Source organism: Calliphora vicina, chromosome 4, assembly GCF_958450345.1.
Source record: "Calliphora vicina chromosome 4, idCalVici1.1, whole genome shotgun sequence".
NCBI classification, from domain to species: domain Eukaryota; kingdom Metazoa; phylum Arthropoda; class Insecta; order Diptera; family Calliphoridae; genus Calliphora; species Calliphora vicina.
The window spans coordinates 12,489,661-12,507,314 of NC_088783.1; the positions used below are offsets into that span (position 1 = coordinate 12,489,661).

At 29.0% G+C, this 17,654-nt stretch overlaps 1 protein-coding gene across 1 annotated transcript in view; it reads left to right on the top strand.

The window, feature by feature from the left end:
• Positions 1 to 17,654, top strand: part of LOC135956854 (uncharacterized) — a 163,017-nt gene that overhangs the window by 32,194 nt on the left and 113,169 nt on the right. Inside the window, exon 2 of the mRNA XM_065507448.1 lies at positions 7,198 to 7,539. The gene's annotated coding sequence lies outside the window, so the exon portion shown is untranslated. The remainder of the gene's footprint in view (positions 1 to 7,197; positions 7,540 to 17,654) is intronic.

Genomic DNA, 17,654 nt, shown 5'->3' on the forward strand with positions numbered 1-17,654 from the left:
AGCTTGTAGTATGAAATGAATTTGACTGTGATTATTTTTTTGCTATTGTCAAATTGTTTATTGAAACCGAATGTATATTTTCTATTTAGAGAATATATATTGATTTATTATAAGAGAAAAATCTGTCACGTACAGTATGTCGCGTACGATATTAAACTTTATTTATTATAAAATCATCCAAAGATTGTTTTTATTTAAATATGATTGATTGTAAAGGAAAAATATTTCGTTTAGTATAAGAAATTATAAGAAAAAATACCCCATCTCACTATTCAAATATTTTCGCATATTTCTACTTGCACTTCAATATGAGTTCCGTTTTATGTCACGTACGATATACCCTTATTTCGCTCAATATTTTTGACAACAATATTTCGAAAGAACTTTTTATTATTTTAAAATATAGTACCCTCTGAATGGAACATAAATACCACATTATTTTTCAGATACTCTTATTTTTGCAAAATCTATTCCACTCTATAGGCGTATAAATGTCACGTACGATGATATGGGCCTGCCTATTTGGTACAAAAGTTATGATTTTTGTAACGAAAAAAACTCAAATGGCGCCACTGTGCGTGTTCTTAAAATGTAAAGATAATACTAAAATAGTAACTCCTCGTCTATTGGTGTTCCAAGTTTTGAAGAAATCAGATCAGTAGTTTAGAAATTAAATGTTATTAAGATTTATTTTTGGATAGGCCCCACTGTGCAATACATAAATTTGTTTAAACTGCGAAAAGAAAGTTATTTCAATGAAAATTGGCACATACCTCTATGTCCATGTTTTAAATAAGGTGCTAAAAGACACCTAAAACCTTCTATCAGCTATGTAAGATATCAAAGAGGTCAAAGGTCACAACTATGTGTTTTTGTATATATCTCGCTTATTTTGCATCTCTATAAGTTTATAATCTACATGGATTGTAGGACAATATATCTTTAGCATAAGATTTAGGGAACCTAACAAGATAAGAAAGTTATAATTTGGAAATGAAAAGATTTGAAATAGTTACTTTTGGGAGCTTTGGAAATTGAGCTTTAAAGCTTTAACGTATTTTTTTCTAAAAACTAAAAGAAACATATAAATAAATACAATTCATTCAGAATTTTATATAATGGAATCCAAAAATTAGTTACGTGAAAAGTTTCTATAAACAATTTGTAACTATTGTCATGATTCTTTAAACTTGTTAAAGTTTCCTAATAAAACCAGTTAAAAAAACACCGACGAGAACAAAAAAAAATATAAAGAAAATATTAAAAAGCAACACAAAAGAAAAATAACAAATCTTTAAGACATTGAAAAAATAATCCCATTCTTTGCTGTTTGAACATTTCTGACAAATGCAATAAACCAAGAAAACTAAGACCAAGACATATTTTTAAAAGAAAAAAGCTGCAGTAGAAGTAAAGAAAAAAGGCAGAGGCAGAAATAATGAAATATGGAAGAATTGTAAGATTGTACAGAAGATTGTTAAGATTTTTATGATTTTTTGGTGGTGTTTGTTAAAAAATGTTGTTGTGGGAATTTTTGCTTCATTGTTCAGAAAAGGGAAAAAAAGAAAAAAAAAAATACAAAACCACCACATTGATAAGGTCGAAAAATATTACACGCAAGAAAACATGAAAAAAATATGAAAAAATACTGGGAAATTTTTAGATTGCTCTCTTTTGTTTTTCTTGATGCTCCTGTTACACATTTATACGAAGTTGTGTCTATAATGGTAAAATGAAACTGAAAATTGTTCTAGCAAATCATAGAGAATAAAATTGAGTAGACAAGGAGATGAAAAAGATGAAGATGAAGAAAAACTAAACGATAAAGAAAACCAAAGTGTTACCATACGTTTGTCCATGAAAACAACGCGCAGTGCTTTGCCTGCGTCCGTCCACAAACATTTAAAAATTGAAATACCGCTAGACAAGAAAAATTTACGGAGCAATAAAAAAAAATTTTTTTTTTTTTTTGGAAAATAGACCAAATACTTTACAAAACAAGAAAATCATAATCAAAAAAATAATAAAAATATCTGGAAAACATAAAATTATAAGGCAAATTCCAAGAAAAGTTTTTTTTATATTAAAGAAAGTGTATTAAAAAATGAAAATATGTTTGCCAAAAATTCCAGTCATTTGCTTAATGGTCGTCTACCATTAATTTTAATTATACGTGTAGGTCGTTTTGGTCATATAGATTAACTTCAATAAATAAAACCAAAACGAAAATAAATTACTACAGCTAAGAAAATAATAATAATAATAATAAATACGGTAAAATCAAAATAAAAAAAAATTTCCCATAAAAATCAAATAAACATTAAAAACCTCAAACAAAAAAGTAAAATTATTCGTTAATTTTTAATGTGTGTGAGTGAGAGTGTGTGCCAGTTGGTGAGTTAGTTTGTAAACAATATTTTTGTTATTTTTTTTTGTGCAAACAAATTAATAAAAAATTATATACCAAAAAAAGTTTTCTATCTTTTATGTGGTTTAATAAAATTATATAGATACATTTTCATATGTACATTAGGCTGGCACTTTATGGATTTTCGATGCTGCCAAGATCGAAAATTGTTTTCCATCATCGCTAAAGTAAATGCTGAAAATTTGAACAAAATCGGATAACGTTTAGAGGTTGAACATTTGATTTGAAGTTTAGAGTTTTGGGTCAAAGTGGAAAATATTTTCCCAAAAATTTTTAAAAATATATTTTTTTAGTTATGTGTCGATAATCGAATAATAAAAAAAATCGTATTAATTAATTAATCGATTAATCAACGTTTCTGATTATACCCATACTATGATTAATCAATTAAATTGAATTTTGAATTTTTTTTAGTTCAGAAAATTAAAAAAACAAGCTATTTTTGGTTGTGTCTAATTGTGTCTAACTTTAATAATGCCTTAATAAAGCCTCGAAAATATGCTAATTGTTTCACCCTCAATTTTATCAAAAGCTTAGAAAGGCAGCACTTTTTAAACCAAAAGAACGTAAAGAACGTAAACTCAAACAAACTCTCCATGTTAGAATCAACGGAGACCTATACTGTTTTATTTTCTGACGGGAAAAATAAAACTCCTCAAGTGAGTTTTATTTTATGATGGCATATTAAAACTCCCTTTTATAACAGTTTCTTTCGAACTTTTATTTTTACGTTTAAAATAACTGTTAGATGGATTTTTATTTTTAAAGTTATATAATAACTGTTATAAAATAACTTTTTTGATATATGTATCTTATAACTGTTGCGGTTTTCAACAGCTTTTTTGTTATTATTTTTGAAGTTCGTTTGTGTTAATGAAATAGTTTTTGTATCTTTTGATTAAAAGTTAAAAAAACCTAAGTCTACTGTCATACAAAATCTTACTCTAAAAATGTAATGGTGTTCAAAATCGTCCTTAAAAGTTATAACAAAATTGTATTACAATTAAATTGGAAAATTCAAATAATTCTCAAATTATTTATTTAAATATTTCTGCTTTTTATTCCATAATTTATGCAAAAATTTATTTTGTTCATTTTCAAAACAAAATTATATTTTTTTTTTTTTAATTTTAATTTCCACCCCCAAAAACTTAATGTCAATTAAAAAATTAAAAAAAATATATTTTTCATTTGTGCCAAATATACAGTTTGTCTTACATATATAAATGTGTTCTAAACATAAAAAGACATAAAAGCTCAGTAAAAAATAACAAAAACTAAAATTTGCATAATTAAAACTATAAATTTTTACAGAAACATCAAAACAACTCAATTTCTTGCGCTCAACACATAATTGGACAAAGTAAAATATGTGGCTATTCCAAAGTCTGCGATCAATATTTATTTATAGGTATCGAAAATAACTTTGTTGTCTAGAATGGCCTGTAATTAACTAAGTTTGGCAAACTTCATGCTCTTTTTGGCATAGTTTCATGCTCTTTTAGCTGAACTAACGTGTTAAATTTTTTTGATACACTCTCCTAGCTAATTCCACCGAAAGATACTCAGTTACATTAAAGTCTGGGCCCTGTGTCGGTGTCGGAAAACCCAAAGCCATAGACAACAACTAGATAGGTAACCATTCCCATGACAGCCGGTTCTATGCACCGGAATGACCCGAGTTCACTCGGCCAAGGGCTGTAAACTCAGCAATCACTGCTGCTATAACAACAACAACTAGATAGGTAACTGAGAGCCAAAAACCTAAGTCTGTTGTCAGAAACCTAATTCATGAGAATGTATAGCACGTATTTTGTTTTTGTATCACTTCCGTTCTATGCGTTTATTCTATGCCCAAAGCTTTGCAACAACTGTTATGTGCTTGGGATCATTGTCTTGATAAAAGGGAAAGTTGTTAGCTATACTCACTTTTTCGCACTTTGCCTTGAATTTTGTTTCAAAATAGACAAATTTGTTAATTTTGTCTTCAATAAAATGTAAATTGCAACCGTTTTAATGTTAATTCTCTCAAAATTGTTTAATTCAGAGAGAAATGTTGTTGTTGTTGTTGAAAAAAATAGAGATTTCCCTTCTTGTTGTTCTTTAAACGAAATTTCAGAAAATTAACAAAATTGTTTATGAACAGTAAATAAGAACTGAAAGCACAAACTTTAATAGGTACTATTACGACGGAATTCGATTTTTGTTCATGAAATTTTATGATTTTTTTGGTATCAATTTGTAACGGGTTACCGATATCGAAACATGTTTATATTCTATATTTAAGTATATATGGGTAAATAAAATACAAAAAATATGTTTAATTGAAGATATTTTCAACATTTCATTTTTAAAATTCTTTAATATTACTACTTTAACCTAAAACTCGTGTTAGCATTTAGCTTTTGATAAAGGAGAACGATTTTAAAACTTGGTAGTCAGTCTAGAACTCTCTTTCTCCATCGACAATTGCACTAGTTAAAATGTCGACAACTTTCTTGTAAGCGTGAGTAGAAATACGTTAGACACAACAGTTCTAGTGTATTTCTGGTGACATTGTCAGCGAAGGCGTCAATAGTTTTTTTTTTAATATATACTAGTTGACCGCCCCGGTAGCATTTACTAATGTTAGTTCTTCTAGTTTCTCCAACCCACATACACCTGACTGTTCTTATTTATTTGCAAATAAAATATCTAAATTTGTACTGCATACTTTAGGGAGATTTTTAATTACAGTTGACTGTAATTAATTCCGAGTTTTACCCGGAATTTTTAAATTTTTTTTCTTTACAAACCATCTTCTGAAAATTTCGAATCGAATAGAAAAAAAATCAGCAAAATCGCTCCATCCGTTCTCACGTGATGCCATTACATACATGGACCATTTTTATTTATATAGACTAGCTGTCTCGGCAAACGTTGTTCCGCCATAGCTCACACAAAATTTGAAGACTCAATCTATAATAGTACTCCACATATGCAATAATAAATGTTTACTTTGTATGGTAGGTACCACGCCCATTGTACCTATATAGGTCAATTGTGAATCTAAACCATCTAGGGACACACACAAAAAATTTAATCGAAATCGGCCCAGCCGTTAAGGAGGAGTTCAGTTACTAACACACGTACAGAAGAATTCTATATATAAAGAAGATAGGTATAGAAAATAACTATCTAGTCAGTAGTGCTACTGGTCTACTGGTGAATTTTTCAATGACAAGCTAATGTTCAATGTCAATAGAAGATTACATTGGCTGCAGTACATCTGGTCAGCAGTTTTATATAATTTGTGTTGCTATAATTCTCATACAGTTTATTTTATACTTGTTGACATCCCATGTAACCTATCGTGAAATCAATTGTCACTTAAGTGTCTCTATGTAACCTAGAGTGTAGTCCCTTTAAACGTTTATTTTGTACTACACTTTAGAATGTAGTTTTTTTACTCACCAGAAGAGATCTCGTTTCTGAATTGTTTTCGTTTCAGTTGCGTTGCGGCATAAAACAGAAACGAAATTATTTTTTAATTTTGGATGTCGCACATTAAATAGGATTTCATTATTTTTGACAAAATCTATTATTTTTTCCTCTTCCAATAAAGAAAATTTATTTTTTTTATTCATTTTGATTTTCTTTGAATTTGAAATAAAAAAATAATTAAAATAATTTCGTTCCTACAGCACCGAAAACAACCTACTTGAAGTTGTTTTCGTTCCGGCCCCAAATCACAGATTTTTCGTTACTGATCGGTGCCGTTCCCAATTATCGTTGCCGATTTATGAAACGAACTTTTTTTCGTTGCAAATGTATGGAATTTCATTTTCGGTGCCGATTACGGTGTATGCGGAAACTTACCTTAAGTAGTGAAGATAAAAGGATGATATTTTGGTATATTCAATATTTGGATATTTTTTTGAAATAAAAATTATTGGAAATCTAAACAGATATTCAAGGATAAAAATTTGAAAGAACATTTTTGATATCTGTTGATCCTTACAGGATAAAATAAATATAATACGAAATATTTTACAACTCTTCTTGATCATTTGACACCAAATTTTGCATAGTAGAATGATCAGAAATATTTAAAAAATGTACTCCTCTGGAAATTTGAAGTCCTTTTAAAAGAAAACACGATCACGAAATGAAAAAGTTTTTCCGTACCTTCGATTTAAATTTTGCGATTTTCGAGAAAAACTAATTTTTTGACCATATTTTGGCGAATGAGCCCAATTTCCTTACTGTTATTAATTTTAAGTAAAATCTGCTCTTTTTAAGTTGACAGTTATTTAAACATTAGTGGGAGTTTAAGTTTTTCTCTAACCTGCCACATTTTATAGTACCCCTACCTACAGTGCAGTGTGTGAGAGTGTATTTGTATTCTTTGCTCATACTCTTTTCAATTCAATTCATTTTCGGTTTATTCGGTTTAAATGCTGATAACGCATTTCGTTAAAATAAAACTCTGTGCGACTGACTGTGTTGGTTGGTATCCATCCACAAGCGTGGTGAGTGAGTGAGTAAATGTGTAAATATTTTTTTTTATTTTTATTTTTTTATATACCAAGATTTTGTTTATCTTCAGAATGCAGGCAAAAATTTAAGAAAAAGTTATGTGTTTTTCTGTAACTGGCAGTTCTTTTTGGGAAAAACTATATTTTCTAATGTTTGTATGTGTGTATTTATATGTATGAATGTTAGTGCGTGTGTATTTTTTTTCGAACAAAAAATAAATGAAAAAAAATTAAAAAAGTTTTAAATTATAGTTTGAAAAAGTAAAAGAAGAACGTAGAAGAAAAAGCAGCAGCGCTATCGCCAGCACAAGCAGCTCTGCTGAAAATTAAAAGTGCACTACTAATCAGAAATTCTCTAACAAAACCAAAATAAAGCACAAGCAGCAACAGCAGCAACAACAAAATATACAAACAACCAAACTGAAATTATCATCTTTAACTAACAACCCAAAAGTATAAAAAAAGAAAACTTAAGCAAAAAAAAAAAGAAGAAAAATAATAATAAAAAAGTTCAAATTCGACAATTCAACAAAAAAATTCTCTACTTATTCTATGCACACTTGTTTGGATTCGGTTTTATATTTTTACCAGCACGTAAGTTGTGAATAAATACTTGGTATAATTTTAATTTGATTATCTAAACCTAACTATGATTGCTTAATATACATATGTAAGGATATATGTATATTATATATTTCATGCTTACAGTGTATTTAATATAAATTTAGAAATACATACGAATTCATTTCCATATATGTATATTTGAATGTAGGTATTAATTAATTAATTACTTGTATTTCATGAATTTGTTTGTTTAAATAGAAAGACATCATCATCAATTTTAATTAGGGTTGTTTCGTTTACAAATTAATCGAATAATCGAATAAAACATATATTTTTAATTCGAATGATTAACATTTTTCAATTTAGAATACAAAAATTGTTATTTTATTAATTGTCGATTAATCGAATAGTCGAATAAATTTATTTTCAAGTAAAAATTTTAAAAATTTAATTTAAATTAATAAAAATTTGGATAAATATCAATGAAACAAGACCAATCTATATATAAAAACAAGTAAGAAAGTATGGTAGGTCTTGACCGACCATATAATACCCTACACTAAGTAAAAGAGCAAAAACATTTTTCTTTTAAAATTTCAATAATTTATATTTTTGAGTGATTTTCGGAAGTGGGCCTTATATGGGGCTATGACCAATTATGGACCAATCACTATGAAATTAGGTCGTGTGATTTATGTCTATACGAAAGTTAGTTATGTTGAATTTTATGTCCATACCAAGATTTTTAAGAGACTTATGCACGTTAAAGAGATTTTCGGAAGCGGGCTATATGGGAGCTATGACCAATTATGCACCGATCACCATGAAATTAGGTCGTGTGATTTATGTCTATATGAAAGCTTACTATGTTGAATTTTGTGAGTATACCAACATTTTCAAAGGATTTATGCACGTTAAAGTGATTTTCGGAAGCGGGTCTATATGGGAGCTATTACTAATTATGGACCGATCGTAACAAAATTTGGTGACATGAATTTTGTATATATAAAACTTATTTGGAGCGCAATTTGTAGAGATACATTTATAAACATTTATGACCGATAAAGTCCAATTTCGGAAGGACATTTGTATGGGGGCTAGGTGAAATAATGGATTGATTTCAGCCAGTTTCAATAGGCTTGGTCCTTGGGCCGAAAAAATTAAATGCACCAAATTTTATCGAAATATCTTCAAAATTGCGACCTGTACTCTGCGCACAAAGTTTATATTGACAGCCAGCCGACCAGACGGACGGACGGACATCGTTTAATGGACTCAGAAAGTGATTCTAAGTCGATCGGTATACTTTAAGGTGAGTGTTAGACTAATATTTTTGGGCGTTATAACCATCTGCACAAACGCATTATACCCTCCCCACTATGGTGGTGTAGGGTATAAATAGGTAAAAAATCGAGGATTTCCTGTTTTTTTTTCTTTATATCTCAGCCTTTTGTGAGCAGGTTATCTCGATTTTAACTAGCAATCGATCTGGGTCTATAGCGGATATATTGATATATGAATCATGTATGAAAGTTGATTTCAACATACTTTTTAATAAACTAATGTTTTTCTATTGGGTACATGACTTAAAACTGTGGGATTTTTCCAAATTGTTAGCTTTTATTTTGAAACATTTGTACCAGACAAATTTATTCATTGGACATATGGACACCGAGCCAAAAGAACTGCTCATCTTATGAGTCCAATAAAGAATCAAGCCAATATCGGATACTCTGTATACGAGAGAGAGCGTTATGCTTTGATCCAAACAAATAGTAGACGGACGGAGCCAGGACTGAACCATAAAGTATTGTTATGATGGAATATTCTGTGAGTTTTTCTGCCAAAGATCGGCTTCAAACGAATCAGTTGAGTTCGGTACAGGTTCCCTGTGATGGTCTGATCAAATTTCAGCAGCTCATAATAGATAGGACACTTTTGCTACCATTAAATATAGATAATTACCTTAACAGCATGGATATTTGGCTTTGTTGCCTATTCAGCTAGTTGGCCGGGAGTCACATACGATCTCTTATGCTTTGGATAATCGTAATGGATCCATTTTTCATCGCAAGTAATATTTTGGTGCAAAACTGATCAAACAACATTTCGGACATGCAAAATAGTCTTTCAAGGTATCTCAGCTTTAATTCATATGGTACCAAATGTTTGAAATGAAATTGCTGTTTGAGTAGATCCCAATAATTTGGCAAGCTCTTCATGCAATTCATGCTTCCAATTCTTGGTCTTCAAACTTTTTTGACTGGACTGGGCGAACTTTGTCTGCCATGTTAAAATTAACAAATCTGTACCGCTCAAACCATCTTTCGCACGTTGAAACCGATAAAACACATTTGCCATAAGCCATACAAACTTTAAATATTTTTGTGTAAACTAAATTTAAAAAAAAAATCTTCAAAAATTTTTAAAATTTTTGTCCAATTTTTTTCTTTTTAATTTATTAGTAAAAAAGAATTTATGACAAAAAAATTTTTTTTGGTAAAGAAAAATTCCGGTTAAAAATTATTTCTCCCGATTTTGACCCATTGAAGGTCCAAGTTACTACGGCCTTATATGCAGCGCTACAATGGATTTTGAAATATTTATCATTAGATATCCATATTGTCTATATTAATGGCTTAGTAATCCAGATATACATTGATCAAAAATAGGCCAAAAATCGAGGTTTTTTTCCTTATATCTCAGCCATTTGTGGAGCGATTTCAATATAAAGAAAATACAGTTTTTCTTTTTCATTAAAATCTAGCGTAAATTTTGGGATGACCATTTTTATTGTAATGTTTTCAGGTTTAAATCTAAATTGTGCCAAAAAGGCAAAGGAATTGAGATTTTGAACATGTTAACCTTCGCTTTACCAAAGGTTTTTTTATGTACATGGTTTTCCAATACCCACCCGGGTGGTACTGCACTTTTATACATATATGCGACGAACAAAATTTAAAAAAATCCTCATAAAAATTGTAAAATGATTTTAATAAATTTACAGAACTCTAAATCCGTAATGGTCACCCGGGTGGGTATTGGTAAATTGGTTTTACCAATTACAAAAGCTTATTATTATTTTATGTCTTCTTCCAAAAACTATAAATTTTGCAAAATCAGAGCACATTGTTTTTTATACTCGAAGTGGTAAATTTGACATACCATAACTAATTCTGTAGTGAAAAAGGTTAACTACACCATTTTTCATTGAAGTTGAGAAAATTCCAAATGAAATTGAGAATTTCCATTTTAAATTGAGAAAATTCCAAATGAAATTGAGAAATTCCATATCAAATTGAGAAAATTCCAATCCAAATTGAGAATTTCAATATAAAATTGAGAAAATTCCAATTGAAATTGAGAATTTCCATTTGAAATTGAGAAAATTCCAAATGAAATTGAGAAATTCAATTTTAAATTGAAAAAATTCCAAATGAAATTGAGAAATTCAAATTGAAATTTAGAAAATTGCAAATGAAATTGGGAAAATTCCAAATGAAATTGGGAAAATTCTAAATAAAATTGAGAAACATTATATAAATTATTTTAAACTAAAAAAAACAAAATTAAAGCCACCTGATAGGTGCAATTGGTACCGCAGTCATTATTCAAATGGATAGTAGCAGAGGTTCGTTCACTGCCGAAAGCGCAAACGAATTGGTCAAAAGTGTTGATAGCAAGAGTTGAGTAATCAGTTATCTGAACTCGTTCATTGAGTCGCTATTATTTGGCCCAAAATCAAAAGTATTGTGAAGTCAAAGACGAATATACCAACCGTAATTCCTCCAAATGTAGGAGAGCAGATGACTTTATATCTTCAAGAATTAATTATCGATTCCAAGTCCTGTATAACTACTGAAGATTGCAGTAGAGCTATACAACATACAACATCATTCCACCAAAGCGCCTTGGAATTCTAAGATATGCCTGTTGGTCATATGTTTTTTGTTTAATGTATATTATTTACATATGTAGAGTAAAATAAAATTTTCTCAATTTCATTTGGAATTTTCTTAATTTCAATTAGAATTTTCCCAATTTCATTTGGAATTTTCTTAATATCAAATGGAAATTCTCAATTTCAATTGGAATTTTCTCAATTTAAATTGGGATTTTCTCAATTTAAAATGGAAATTCTCAATTTCATTTGGAATTTTCTCAATATCATGTATAATGTTCTCAATTTCAATGAAAAATGGTGTAGTAAGTTAATTTTCTGAAACCTTAAGTCTTATTCTATGATTTTTGTCTAAATTATTTTGCAAAAGGACTTGTAGTTTCAAAGATATTTCATTTTGTATGCATTAGGTCTCACTATTAACTGTTTAAATAATTTGTTACGTATGAGTGATATGTAATAATTTCGCAATAATTATACGTCAAAGTTAAAATGTTATCAGGTGTTATGAAAAAAACCACAAATATTGGTTTTTCATTAGAAATTTGCAAATTTTAAAGGTTTTTTTTGACATGAAATTGCCAATTCAAACCAACATACATACAAACATAAGTATGCGGTTAATGCAAAATGGTACATTATTGGTTTGATAAAAGCACAACAGTTTGTAAATACAAATTTAATTGAAGTACAAATGTTTTATTTTTAAATATATTTTACTCATACTTCAAGGAAGTAGCCTTTAGCTAAATTTAAACATAAATAATGAATGCCTTTTTTTACTTAACTTTAACAACAGCGGCTCATAATAATAGTTTCTTTGGAATTAATTAAAACTATGAAATATTTGTTGTAATAAAAAAACTTTAATTTTAAATAAAATTTAATTTTTTTTCTTAAACCAACATTATTTACAGTTTTATTATTCCGTTTTTTTACAAAAAAAAGGATGTAAATAGACAATAACAAAAAATTATAAGCCAAAAAGAAAAATAATTTTATTATATGAGTTTATTTCAAGGGAAATAAACAAATAAATAAATATAAATATGTTTGTGTGTTTTTGTATATAAAAAAGTAAAAACAAAATTCATAAAAATATGGCATTCAACCAAAAACACAACAAAACAAAAGCAGCAGCACACTACCAACAATGAATTTTATTTTTATACAAAACGGAAGTACTTTAGCAAAGCAGCTGAAATATGTACTTTATTGCGGGGTTTTCCCTTTTTACTGTTTTGTTTTGGTTTGCGCGTAATGCCACCAAAACAAAGCTTGGGTTTTATTTTTTTTTTGAGAATTTATTTATAAATATTTGTATATTCTTTATTTTTTTAAGAGGATTTTTATGCAGATTTTTATTTGTAAAGTTACAAAAAAATTCTTTGGTTTAGTGGATTTTTATTTTGTAATAGAATTGCATCTATTTTGGATAAAAAACTCTACACAAACAGTTTTATATAAATAAAAAATGAGTTACGAGAAAAGGATTTATGTAAATTAGGCTGGGCACGTTTGTAATGATGAAAAATAAGGTGTTGATGTTCCCAGCTAAAATAAAAGCATCGTTTTTTAGGAGAAAAACTCCTTTTTTAAGATTTTTATGATTTTTTTCCACATTTATCGCAAAGGAAACATGCGAAATATTGGGTGTATGACTTAGAAATGTGGTATTTAAAATAGATATAACTTATATGTAATTTTGAAGGGTACATATGTATCTGTTATTGTACCCTCCACCACAACAAGTGGTGAATGAGGGTATATATAGGTTTGTCATTCCATTGAGAAATATTCATCTGAGATCCAACAAAGTATATATTTTCTTGATCCTTGTGAAATTCGAAGTCGATTGAGCCATATCCGTCTGTCTGCCCGTCTGTGTGTCTGTGTAAAACACGCTCACGTCCAAAATACGCCAAAAAAAATTGGTAGAATTACAAAAATATGTTTATTGTTGTCCTAAGCAGTTTGGTATTGAAAATCAGCAAAATCGGTTCAGTAGAACCAGAGCTATGAACTAGAGTAAAAAATATAAAGAATGAAGTTTTGATGTCGGTTTTTTAATATTTGATTGTTAAAGAAAAACAAAAAAAAAAACGATAAAGTTAACAATTCAAGTATTGATAATGTTAAAAAACACTCGAAAACAAAGTCCAGCATTAAATTTTCATCAGAAATATTCTAATCAGATTAACTCCCGAACAATCTACAAAACAATTGACTAGCAAACCCTTTAGTTTCCGTTTTGGAGCTATGCTTTAAACAATTTTAGCTAGTTGGACATGATCCTGAATTCAAATACAATATAAACGTATTAAGAACTTTTTTATGTCGTTCATTAATTCGGGGTTTAAATTGAGTAACTAATTCTTTAGTAAATTAATTATTCACTATTTCTAAATTATAAATAACATATTGTATTATACATCAAGCACTATCAACGTTGCCGAATCTTTGCTTAATAAAGTGGTCTTGGGGAATTACTCAATAAAGGGAATCTGTCCAAAGTTTGATATCATTGTCAGTGAACGTGGCTAATTTGAAGTCAGGCAGTGCATGGTTAACGTATTTACAAATACGCAAAAAGTTTATTACCATGTTAGACAATGATGTTCAAAATCATGTATAAGACTCCATGCTTTTCTTGTGACAAAACGTTAGTTTGCAATATTTGTGTTTATCATTCGATTTATTAAATATTGCGCAACACTTACGTACGCGGTTAATAACATCACTAATAAACATATATTTTAAGATCATGGCGTTCATCTATTTCAATGTAATCAATGTAATGGCGTTCATCTATTTCAATGTAATCATTATAAATGTCATCCTCAATATCACTTTCGATGACCGTTTCAAAATCACATTCTCCATCACATTCAACTCCACTTTAATCTAAGTTAATATTTTGATTATTAATTGCGATTCTTCTAATATTTCGCCAGCTAAATAACAAATATTTTATTCCGTACCATTTATATTCATTGGTTCAAGTCCTAAGTTAAAAATTTTGAAAGATTTGTTTTTAGAATTGTAACTTCTTGCAGTAATATTTATATATTTATAGAAGGAGCTATCGGAACACTCATATACAGCGATCGAAAGTCCCTTTGTCTTTAGTTGTTTGTCGAATTTCAGAAACAATACAATTTTTGTGAGTCATTATTACTTATTTAAATTTGGAATCATGAAAAATTTTAAGCAATTTAATAAATTTAAATATATATGAACATTTATTCGTTTTATTCGATTATTCTACATAAAATTGTTCGAATTATTCGTTATTCGAAAATGGCCATTTTTAAATTGTTCGAATAATTATTCGTAAGAAGTTATTCGATTAATCGAACGATCATTAGTCGAATGAATACCCTACTATGAACCAAAATGTGAGACAACCTAAAAAAAATTTAAAATTTTCACATATTTTTGGTTATTTGTTTAAATATATTGCAGATAATATCATAAAGCTTTACACACGTTATTTTTATAATTAAAAGACTAACTCTGGTGAAAATTATAAAATCGGTTCATGATTTCTTCTAGCCCCCATACAAATTTCTTCCCGAAATATGGCTTTATGGTCTATAAATGCCTTCAGAATTGCAGTATCCATACAAAATTCAGCAAAAATAAGTTTCGTGCTAAAAGAAATCACAACACAATTTTTTTGCGGTTTGGCCCATATCTGACCATAGCCCCCATATAAAGTTCACTTTCGAAAATCACTTAAATTAACATAAATAACTTATAAATATCGCTATTAAGTTGAAATTCGTCATAAATAATCCCCATATATACCAAAATCGCTATACCTAATTCTATGATGATCGGCCTATAATTGGTTATAGCTCCCATATATATGGAGGTGGAGGGTACTTAAGATTCGGCAAAGTCGAATATACCGTTCTAACTTGTTTATTCTCACTTAGTTATTGAACATTATAATGTAAACAACAAAGTTTTTTTTGCTTCGAAAATGGCGAAAGTGTGCCAACAAAGCGTTATGTGCGGGAAGTTTAGCTTTACTTCTTTAATTTGAAAAAAGTGCCGCCTATAGTGAATGTTCTCCATCTGTTTCAATGCGCGAGAGATGGTTTATGCGGTTCAGAAGTGAAAACTATCGCCCAGGCAAGCCAAAAAAAGGTTTCAACACCAAGAATTGGAGGCATTACTACATCAAGATTGTTTTAAAACTCAACAAAAGCTAGCAAAATCATTAGAAGATACTCAAGCAGCAATTTAAAAATGATTGCGAGCAGCAGGATTCATCCAAGAGCATCGAAATTGGGTACCATACGAATTGCATTCGAGAGATCTTGAAACACGATTTTGCATGTCTCATATTATGCTTGAACGCTATAAAATTAAATCATTTTTGCACCGAATCATTTATTTATAATGAAGTGGTTGGGTAGTCAGTCGCTTTATAGTCCAGATGCAGATGCAGAACACTCAATCTGGGATACGCTACATTGTTTAAGGTTTTTTTTTACTGAAGTTGAGAAACATTAGCTTATAATGAATTTAACTTTTATTTTAGTTTGAAACATCCACAAAATGTTTTTTTGAGCCACCCTAATATTTATATATATAAAGTTTAATTATAGTAGAATTCCTCGAATAAAGATTTTAAGGTTGTTTTCATTAACAGTTTTTCAGCAGGTGGTTCTATTGAAGCTTTTTTGTTGCTCTTTTTACTAGTGTTGATAATTTTACCATTATCCAGAATTCTGGCAAGTTAGAGGAATTTGGTAACCATAATAGCATTTCTATCATATGAATAATTCTATACAAAATTTAAATGGAAGATCTTCCAGCTTTGTTAACAAATATCTTGTATTAGTAGGAAATTTTCTTTCATTGATAGTAGTATAATTAATGGAAATATATCAGCGGGAAAATTTAGTACAAAACTTTGTCTTAGAGTTCGTACTAAATTAGCATGACTGATCTTTGATGATTTCCCAGACCAAACTGCTGAAGATAGAAATTGGAACGTTCGTAAAAAGAGATATTTGGAATATTTGAACAGAAGATCAAAGCAGTGTTGAATAATTTCGGATTTAAAGTGCAGATTTTTGAATTTTTTAATTATTACAAGCTTTTATTTAACATGAAATGATTGTTTGTTTCAAGCTATGACATTTCAATATTATGTTCGAAAATTCGAAGTTATGTTAGAACAATTTTTAAAGTCGTTAACATATTTTAGAGTTTCGTGTTCGGGTTTAACCTAAAACGAAACTGCGGATTTTCAAGGATTAAAATCGAAACCGAAACCCGACAATTAAGCTTAGGTTTTCGATTTTTACTTTTGAAAATTCAAAATTTAAAAATGAAAAAATCTTTGTGCCCCTTTGTGAATTTTGTATTCTCATTCAGCATCATGAAAGCTTAATTTCATATTTCATTATTATAGAAAATACAAAAAGTACAATTAAGAGGAAGGAAGGTACCTCTATGTGAATTCAAAATCATGTGTAACTAAGTTTTAGGTTTATTATCATAAAATTTTCAATAAGCACCATTGCAATAAGTAAATAGTACCATTACTTTTATCCCTTTTTAATTCTCATTCACTCAGAACCATAAATGCATAATTAAGTGTTTCTAGATCCATCGTTATAAAAAATCAAAAAGTACTATTAGTAAAAATAAAGTACCTGTGAGTCCCTTTTTAGATCATAACTCAATCAAGCTCATGTGTGTTTAATTTCCTGCTTATATGTTTATTCTTATACAATTTAAGGCACGAAAAAAAGCCAATAGTTTTTTGTTACCTCAATATCATTAAGTTATCCAAATTCTTTCAGCCAACTCTTATGCATGCGCGGATCCAGAGGGGGTGAAATAGGAAACCAAAACCGAAAATATATATAAAAAAGGAATAAAAAGAAAAAATGTAGAACAAATTTTAATTCCCCCCCCACAAATGGTTGACCTGGATCCGCGCCTGTATTATGTATATAAGTAAACTAATTTAATATAATAAAAAGTACCATTAGAAGAAGTACCAATTTTCCATAATTGAACTCCATCAAGTTAAAATTTCAAAGTAATTTCCAGATTCTAGGTCCAAAACTATAGAAAATAAAAAAATTATCATTTGAAGACCGAAAAAGTACTCCTTAGTTCTCCTTTTTTGGTACCATAATACCATTAAGCCCCTATTATTGATTATTTCTTTACTGAGAGGCATATTAGCCAACATTAATGTACTTATATAAGTTAA